Here is an 8227-nt window from a genome sequence, read left to right as displayed (position 1 = left end):
TTCTCCCCTCCATAATATAGTATATCTGTGTCTGTCTTGATCACTGTTATATCTAGAACCAGCTGGGTACACAATAGGTGCTCAATAAATATTGAAGGAAAGAATGGTTGAGTCGCTTACTGTTTGCAAATACGGTCTGCTATCCGTATCCACCACGCGAGACTGTGAGCTACAGGTAGGCAGTAACCACCTGTGCCGGGGTCCCTGCGGGGGCCCCCATGTCCAGCACAGACTCGGGCCTCTCCATCTGTCCAGCAGTACGGCTGCGTGCTGGATGCTAGACTGGATATTGCTGAGTGAAATCAGTCACCCACGTGCATGAGTTCCAGAGAACTTGGTTCATCTCGTTCTCTGTGGCCTTCCCAGGGCCTGAAACACCACCCGGCATCGAGTAGGTGCTCGATGAAAGTTGGTGAAACCAGCAAAGGGACCCAGCTCTCCTGGGTGCTTCTTCTCTTTCTCTGGAGTAGAATATAATAATAATCATACTTTCTTCCCTTCTTCCCTTTTCTGCCCTTGTTCTTTGCTGTCATCAGCCTCTGCCTCATACAGAACAAAGCTCAAGACTGAATCTTATTTTTGCTGTTTACTCTGGTGTGGGCAGTAGGCCAGTGACTTAACTTCCCTTGTTTCCCCATCTGTAAAGTAAGCATAATATTAGTCGTGGTTTTCTTTTTTCTTTTCTTCTTCAGAGAGCTGTTGTAAATAGCCAAGGAGACGATTCTTGTGAAGTGCACAGTAGAAATGTTTACTTCAATCCATATTTAAATACTAGGGGACAGTGGCTGATAGCCTCCAGGATGAGCCCAGTGAGCCCTCCTGCCTGGTGCTCGTGGCCTTGTGCAATTCTCCTCCCACTCAGGAGGCAGGTTGAATTTACAGTTACACTTCTAACAGATAGGATATGGCAGATGTGACTTCAGAGACTCGATTATGAAATGTTTCTGGTGTACGTTTTGGGCCCCCTCTGGCTTCCTCTTGTACCTTCAGTCTTTACAGAAGACTAGGCCATCCTCCTGCAGAGTCATGCCTGGTAGAATTGAGACCTCCCACCAACAGCCATGCGAGGGAGCCATTTTGGAAGTGGCTCCTCCAGCCGTGGATCAAGCCTTCCGATGAGGCAGTTCTGGCTGAACACCAGCCTGCAGTCTCATGAGAGAACCCAATCCAGACCCATCCAGCTGAGTCGAAGCCAAATTCCTGACCCTGAGAAACTGTGTAAGATAATGAAGGTTTTATTGTTTGAAGGCACCATGTTTAGGGGGATTTGCCACACAGCAATTGATCTCTAACACATGCACCCAAGAGGAATAAAAGCACATGTCCACCCAAGACCTGTACTCAAATGTTCACCGCAGCTTTATAGATAGCATCTCCAAACTGGGAACGACCGAAATAAATGTCCACCAACAGGTGAGTGGAATACACAGACTGGTCAACCCAGGCACTGGAATATTATTCAGCCACGAAAAGGAAAAGCCCTCCCTGCCCTATGGCAACGTGGAGGGATCACAAATGCTTTACACTGAGTGAAACAAGCCAGTCACAAAGAGGATGTTTAGTCCAATTCCACTCATATAAAATTCTGAAAAATGTCAGCTATAGAAGTCCAGTGTGACTAAAAATGGGTTGCTAACTGACTGGGGGTGAGGTGGGGACAGGGGGTGCTGAAGGAACTTTTGGGGATGACAGAAATGTCAGTTCACCACTGTGATTGTGCCCACGGTTGCATGGTTGGGGTGGGGGGCATATGATCAAACTCATCAAGTTGTACATTTGATTAAAAAAAAATTTTTTAAGATTTTTATTTATTTATCTTTAGAGGGGAAAGGGAAGGAGGGAGGGAGAGAAATATCAATGTGTGGTTGCCTCTCATGCGTCCCCTGCCGGGAACTGGCTTGCAACCCAGGCGTGTGCCCTGACTGGGAATCGAACCGTGATCCTTTGGTTTGCGGGCTCGCACTCAATCTACTGAGCTACACCAGCCTGGGTCAGGTTGTACATTTTAAACATGTGCAGCTTGATGTATGTCATTGAAATCTTAATAAAGGTGTAAAAGTATAATAAATGTTCCAAGAGGTGGTACTTGTAAAGCACATAGTAGGTGCTTAATAAATACTTAAATGTTGAAAAGGACACCAAAACAGGGGCAGGCAGTGTGGGGCCTGCAGCTAAGGGTGGAGAAACAAATCGGATGGGTGAAGAGTTGGTGGGTTTATTTATTCATTAAATGTCATCTGTCGTAGGCCCTCCTGGCAGTAGCTCTGCCCTGGGCATCGAGGCGGGCAGTGAGGGGGTAGCAGGGAGCAGGTCACCATGGGCCCTCTTCCATTCTCATCCATTCACTAAATGCCAGCGATGAACCAGGAGCTGGGCGGGTGCTGGGAAGGCCCCCAGTGAATAAGACAGGGAACTGAGGCCCATGGAGAGATGGTGAACTGGACCCAGGGCCCAGCCAGCGCTAAACGCTGACTCTGCATTCCCCATATCCACAGGCCCAGAAGACAAAGTTCACCCGCCACTGCCACACCTTGATGGCTGGGGGGGCCTGCCTTCCGGGCTCACTGGGCCTCCCTGCCTCCTCCCCAAGGACATTGGATGCCATGCCTTGAGGAGTTTGATTTTATGAGGGGTCCAGGAGCAAGGGTACAAAGCAGTTTTCTTGGCACAGAGCTGAGAGCAAAGGTGAGCGGGGCCCAGGGCTGGAGGCAGGCAGGGCCGAGGGGCATCCAGGGTCAAAAAGCCAACTCTGGAGTCAGGTGGCAGATTCCACAGCACTCAAGTCCTTGCCCTTCTACAGGCCTCATGGCTGAAAACAGCTCCCACTGCCTTCCCCCGTAAAGAAAGTTGGCAGTAGCTCATGGACACGGCATCAGAGGACCTGGAAAGGTGCCTCACACCCAGATCTGCCTCATGCCCCCACCCAGCACTGTCCCTAAACTGCAGTCAGAGAAGATATTTGTTTGTTTCCTTTTATTTTTTAAAAGATTTTAATTATCTTAGAGAGATGGGAAGGGAAGAAGAAAGTGAGGGAGAGAAACAGTAATGTGTGGTTGCCTCTCAAGCACCCCCTACTGGAGACCTGGCTCACAACCCAGGCATGTGCCCTGACTGGGAGTCAAACTGGCGAGCCTCTGCTTCTCAGGCCGGCGCTCAATCCCCTGAGCCACACCAGCCAGGGCTGTTTCCATTTATTTTTAGTTTCTCAAAGATGGTATGAGCCAGGAAGACTTAGGGGGTCTAGGTCATGGTTTTGTTCGTAGCACCCAGCTCTGGGCCTGAATTACAAGTAGGTGCTCATGAATGTTTTGGGCACAGCTCCATTATGTTAGCTCTTGCTCTTTACCAAAACACGACGTACAGATGGCCAAGAAGCACTTAGGAAAAAGCAATTTAAAAAAAACAGTAAGTTGCCCTGGCTGGTGTAGCTCAGTGGATTGAGCGCGGGCCTGCGAAACAGAGGATCGTGGTTCGATTCCCAGTCAGGGCACATGCCTGGGTTGCAGGCCGGTTCCTTGCAGGCTAACTACCAGCAGGGGGTGCACGAAAGGCAACCATACATTGATGTTTCTCTCCCTCTTTCCTTCCCCTCTAAAAATAAATAAATAAATAAAATCTTTTAAAAAAATTCTCTATAAAAAATACAGTAAGTTGTGTTTAGACCAGAATGACTAACATAAAATAGTTCGACCATTCTAAGTGTTGGTAAAAATAGGGGCAATGAGCCCTGGCTGGTGTAGCTCAGTGGGTTGAGTGCTAGGCTGTGAACCAAAGGGTTGCTGGTTCAATTCTTGGTCAGGGCTGGTTCAATACCTGGGTTGTGAGCCCCAGTAGTGGGCATGTGAGAGGCAACCGTGCACTAGTGTTTCTCTCCCTCTCTTTCTCCTTCCCTTCTCCTCTCTCTAAAATAAAGAAATAAAAATCTTTCTTAAAACATAGGGGCAACTAAAACCCTTATCCCCAGCTGATGGGAAAGCAAAACGGTGTGGCAGGTTTTCAAAAGGTTGAGCACACACCTACATGGGATCTAGCCATTTCATTCCTAGGTGTTTACCTAAGAGAAGTGAAAACATACAGCCATACAACGATTTGCACACAGATGCTCAGCACAGTCTCATCTTGAGCCTCTGGTAGACTGTCTGGGTCTTTTCTTATCCCATACACACTTGCCCCTCCCTCAAGCTGTGTGACTTTCAGGAAACAGCTCTCCCTCTCAGAGCAAGGCATCAGTGTATCTGCAAGAAGAGCGATCCAAGCAGAGGATACCTCCCATTCAAAGGTCATGGGGCAGGACAGGGCCTGGCATGTTGGAGGAACATGTATGGCCGGAGCAGAGGACTGAGGGGGAGAGACGGAGGACATGAGGGCATGGAGGGAACAAGAAGGGGGTTGGAGCCCTGGCTGGGGTAGCCCAGGATATTGAGCACGGGTCTGCCAACTAAAGCGTTACCGGTTTGATTCCCAGTCGGGGCATATGCCTGGGTTGCAGGCTAGGTCCCCAGAAAGGAGTGCAACCACACATTGATGTTTCTCTCCCTCTCTCCTTCCCTTCTCCTCTCTCTAAAAATAAATAAATAAATCTTTTTATTTTTTAAAAGAAGGGGGTTGGGGAAAGGGGAGGCAGGTGGTGCAGGGCGTTGTTGAGATTTTACCTTGAGGAAGATGGGACCCTGGCGGAAGTGCAGTAGGCAGAGGGACCTGACTTTGAGGCTCCCAAGCGCCCCCTGATGGTTGCTTCTAGGAGGACAGGCTGTGGTAGGGGCAGAAGGGTTCCAGAGCGAAGACCTGGGCCAAGGGGACCAACTGTATTGGTCTACACAGTACATGATGGGGGATGGACCACGGTGAACACTGAGGGAATGGTGAGAAGTGAGCTGGTCGGTAATAACCCAGACTCTGACCCCACAATTTCTGGGTTCAAGTCCCAACTCCATGACACTGACCTGTGACCTTGAAGCAGTGATTCAACCTTCCCCCATTAATATTTTTGTAAAACAGATACCTACCTCAGAGGTTTCAATTCATGCCAAATGTTCAAAACGAGGTTTAGTGCACAGCGAACAGTTTATGAGTGTTGGTTTTTCCTATAATAATAATAATTATTATTATAGTTTATTTTTCCAGTGAGGCAGCTGTGAACGGTGATTCTCACCTGGGGCTGATTATGCCCTACCAAAACCCGGTAATGTTGGTGACATTTCTGATTGTCGTACTTGGAGTACTCTTGGAATCGAGTGGGTGGGGGCCAGGGATGCTGCTCAACACCCCACAGTACCCAGGAAGTGGGCCCACAGAAAGTGACCTCGCCCCGATGTCCAAGTGCAGACGGGGGGACCCTGGACTAGACCGTCTGCGGTGCTGCGCGGTATCCAGCACAGAGCCTGGCCCACGGTGGGTGCCTCCCAAGGACGTGCAAGCTGAGGGCTGCCGTACCTTTAGCTCAGCTTGTGCCCAAGTCGCAGGATCCTGGAACATGCTGCCGCCGTGTGGACAGTTGTGGAACCTCACCCATGGGCCGGGGACCATGCTGCCTGCACCACCTGACCTAGGGGAGGGTCTCCACGCAGCGCTGCCCGCCAGCGCTTTCTACGAAGATGGCACTATTGTATCTTGGGGCTGTCAACATGCTGGCCGCTTGTGGTCATTGAGCCCTTGCGCTGTGTGTAGCAGAGCAACGAAGAAAATTTTTTCATTTCAATTAATTTACATTTAAGTGCAAATAGCCAGGTGTGCCCCTCCCTCAGTGATCAGGCTGGATAGCCCAGTTTGTAGAAAAAACTGGGGGTTGGGGGGCCTGGTGTGTGTCTTTGGGTAGGTGGGCATGTTTGTTTTTATGAACATTTAAAAAATTAATATATATATCAAGTGCTCGCTAACTTCAGACCCTGTTCTGAATTCTTTACTCTCATCCACTCAAGTATTTGACTCAAGCACTTTACACAAGTAGATACCAAATTTATATTCATTTTATTTTTTAAAAGATTATATTTATTTTGTTTTTTTAGAAAGGGGAAGGGAAGCCCTGGCTGGTTTGGCTCGGTGGATTAAGTGCGGACCTGAGAACCAAGGGATTGTGGTTCGATTCCCGGTCGGGGCGCATGCCTGGGTTGCAGGCCAGTTCCCGCCGGGGGACCCACGGGAGGCAACCATACATTGATGTTTCTGTCCTTCTCTCCTTTCCTTCCCCTCTAAAAATAAATAAATTAAAATCTTTAAAAAAAAAAAGAAAGGGGAAGGGAAGGAGAAAGAGGGAGAGAAACATCATTATGTGGTTGCCTCTCACACACCCCCTACTGGAGACCTTGAGCGAAACCCAGCCATGTGCCCCGACTTGGAATCCAACCGGCAACCCCTTGCTTTGCAGGCTGGCAGGCAATCCATTGAGACACACCAGCCAGGGCTATACTCATGTTATAGAAGAAAAAAACTGAGGTCAGAAATGACAGCTGCCCAAGTTTTCTTACTCCATGCTAAACCCCAGCTAAGGGGCACACCCACATGCCTTTCTCTTCTGCCCCTCCTTCCCCCACAGGTGTGCACACCCTAAACACAGGGTCTCCATGAGACTTGCAACCGGGGGAGCAATGGACAGCAGCAGCTCGTCCAGGGCTAGCCCCTCCACCTATCTCCACAGCCTGCTTTTCCCTGACTTTCCAGCAGCCCCTCCTGGGCTCGCTCTCCTGTTGCTTCTTCCGTCCTAAGCCCTTCCTTGTTTCACTGCCTTCGGCTTTAATAAACATGTTCTCCAAATCAAAAAAATAAAAATAAACCCCAGTTAAATGACCATCATGCCTGATTTTTTACCCTCACAACTTTCTGGAACTGTTAGGACTCCTGTTTGCAGGTTAGGAAATGGGCTGAAACAGAAAATGCACCTTGGTGGCCATCACTCAGTGAGTACAAGGCCAGAGCAAGAATTCAAACCCACATCTCTCTGGTGACTGTGAACCCACACTGCCTCCCTGGAGTGGTTTTCAGGGGTGAGGGGCTGGGGAAGATTGGGGAGATGTGTGCAGGATTGGGAACTAGCCAGATTTGAGTCTGAATCTCATGTCTGTCAATTCCTGGCTGTGTGATCTTAGGGGAGTGTTTTGCCCTCTCTGGGCCCCTGAGTCTCCTTGGCAATAGCAACTTCCTCCTGGGGCCATTCAGGGGATTAAATTACATAATTCCTTGTTTTAGTCTGCTCAAGATACTGTAACTAAATGCCATAGACTGGATGGCTTAAACAACTGAAATTTATTTTCTCCCAGTTTTGGAGATTGCAAATCTAAGACCAAGGTGCCATCAGGGTCAGTACCCGGTGAGGGCTGTCTTCCTGGCCTGCAGATAGCTGCCTTCTCGTTGTGCCCTCACATAGTAGAGAGAGAGCTCTGGTCTCTTTCTCTCCTTACAAGGGCGCTAAGCCCACTAAGCAGAGGCTCAGAGACCTACAGTCACGTGTACAGAGCCGCACAGCCCACCAGCTGCAAAGCTGCCGCAGGCACTTGGCTCTTAGATGTCTCAGGAGGCAGCAAGGGCCTCTGGAGAGCAAGCCAGGTGGGCAGCCACACCTCCATGATCCCTACAGTCCCCAAATGTCCTCAGGTGTCCCCAGTGACATGCCTGCTGGAGGTGGTCCCCTAACCACTATGCCTAATTATTGCACAGTGCTAAGGAAATGCTGGGAACACCTTTTAATGGCCTTTAAACACCAGTTTCTGGCAGTTTCAACAGCAGTTTCTGGCCCTGCCAATGCCAGGTTCCCAAGGGTGCAGCCAGAAGCTTCCAGAAGAAGAAATACAAAAACAAACCATGTTCACTGTTGAGCTTGACCCTGGGTGGAAGGGACGAAGATTTGGGTGCGCACCCCTTCCAGACTAGGGGACCTCCAGCCAGGTCACATTCTCTCTGAGCCTCTATTGAGCTCATCTGCAAAATGGATTACTAGTAAACGAAAGAATACATGAAGAAGAACAGCTCCCAGCACATAGGAGGCCCCTGCCATCAGCCTCATCATTATTGCTGTTTGTTCATTTATCTTTCCCGGATTTCATGAGCTGTAGAAAGAACACATGAGGGCTGTGGGGATGACGGAGCTGCTCTCTCCACTGTGGGGCTGAACTTGGGGGAGATGAGAGAGTTACTTATCTGGGGTTCCACGTTTAGGGAGGCTAATAACTAGTGCCACTGAGGATGTGGAGAGATCAGAACCCGCAGACACTGCTGGGGGGAGTGAAAAATGGTG

The sequence above is a fragment of the Sturnira hondurensis genome, unplaced genomic scaffold (genome assembly GCF_014824575.4).
Source record: "Sturnira hondurensis isolate 20B ecotype Veracruz unplaced genomic scaffold, ASM1482457v3 Scaffold0003693, whole genome shotgun sequence".
Classification (NCBI taxonomy): Eukaryota; Metazoa; Chordata; class Mammalia; order Chiroptera; family Phyllostomidae; genus Sturnira; species Sturnira hondurensis.
Note: the sequence above shows the minus strand (reverse complement) of the source record.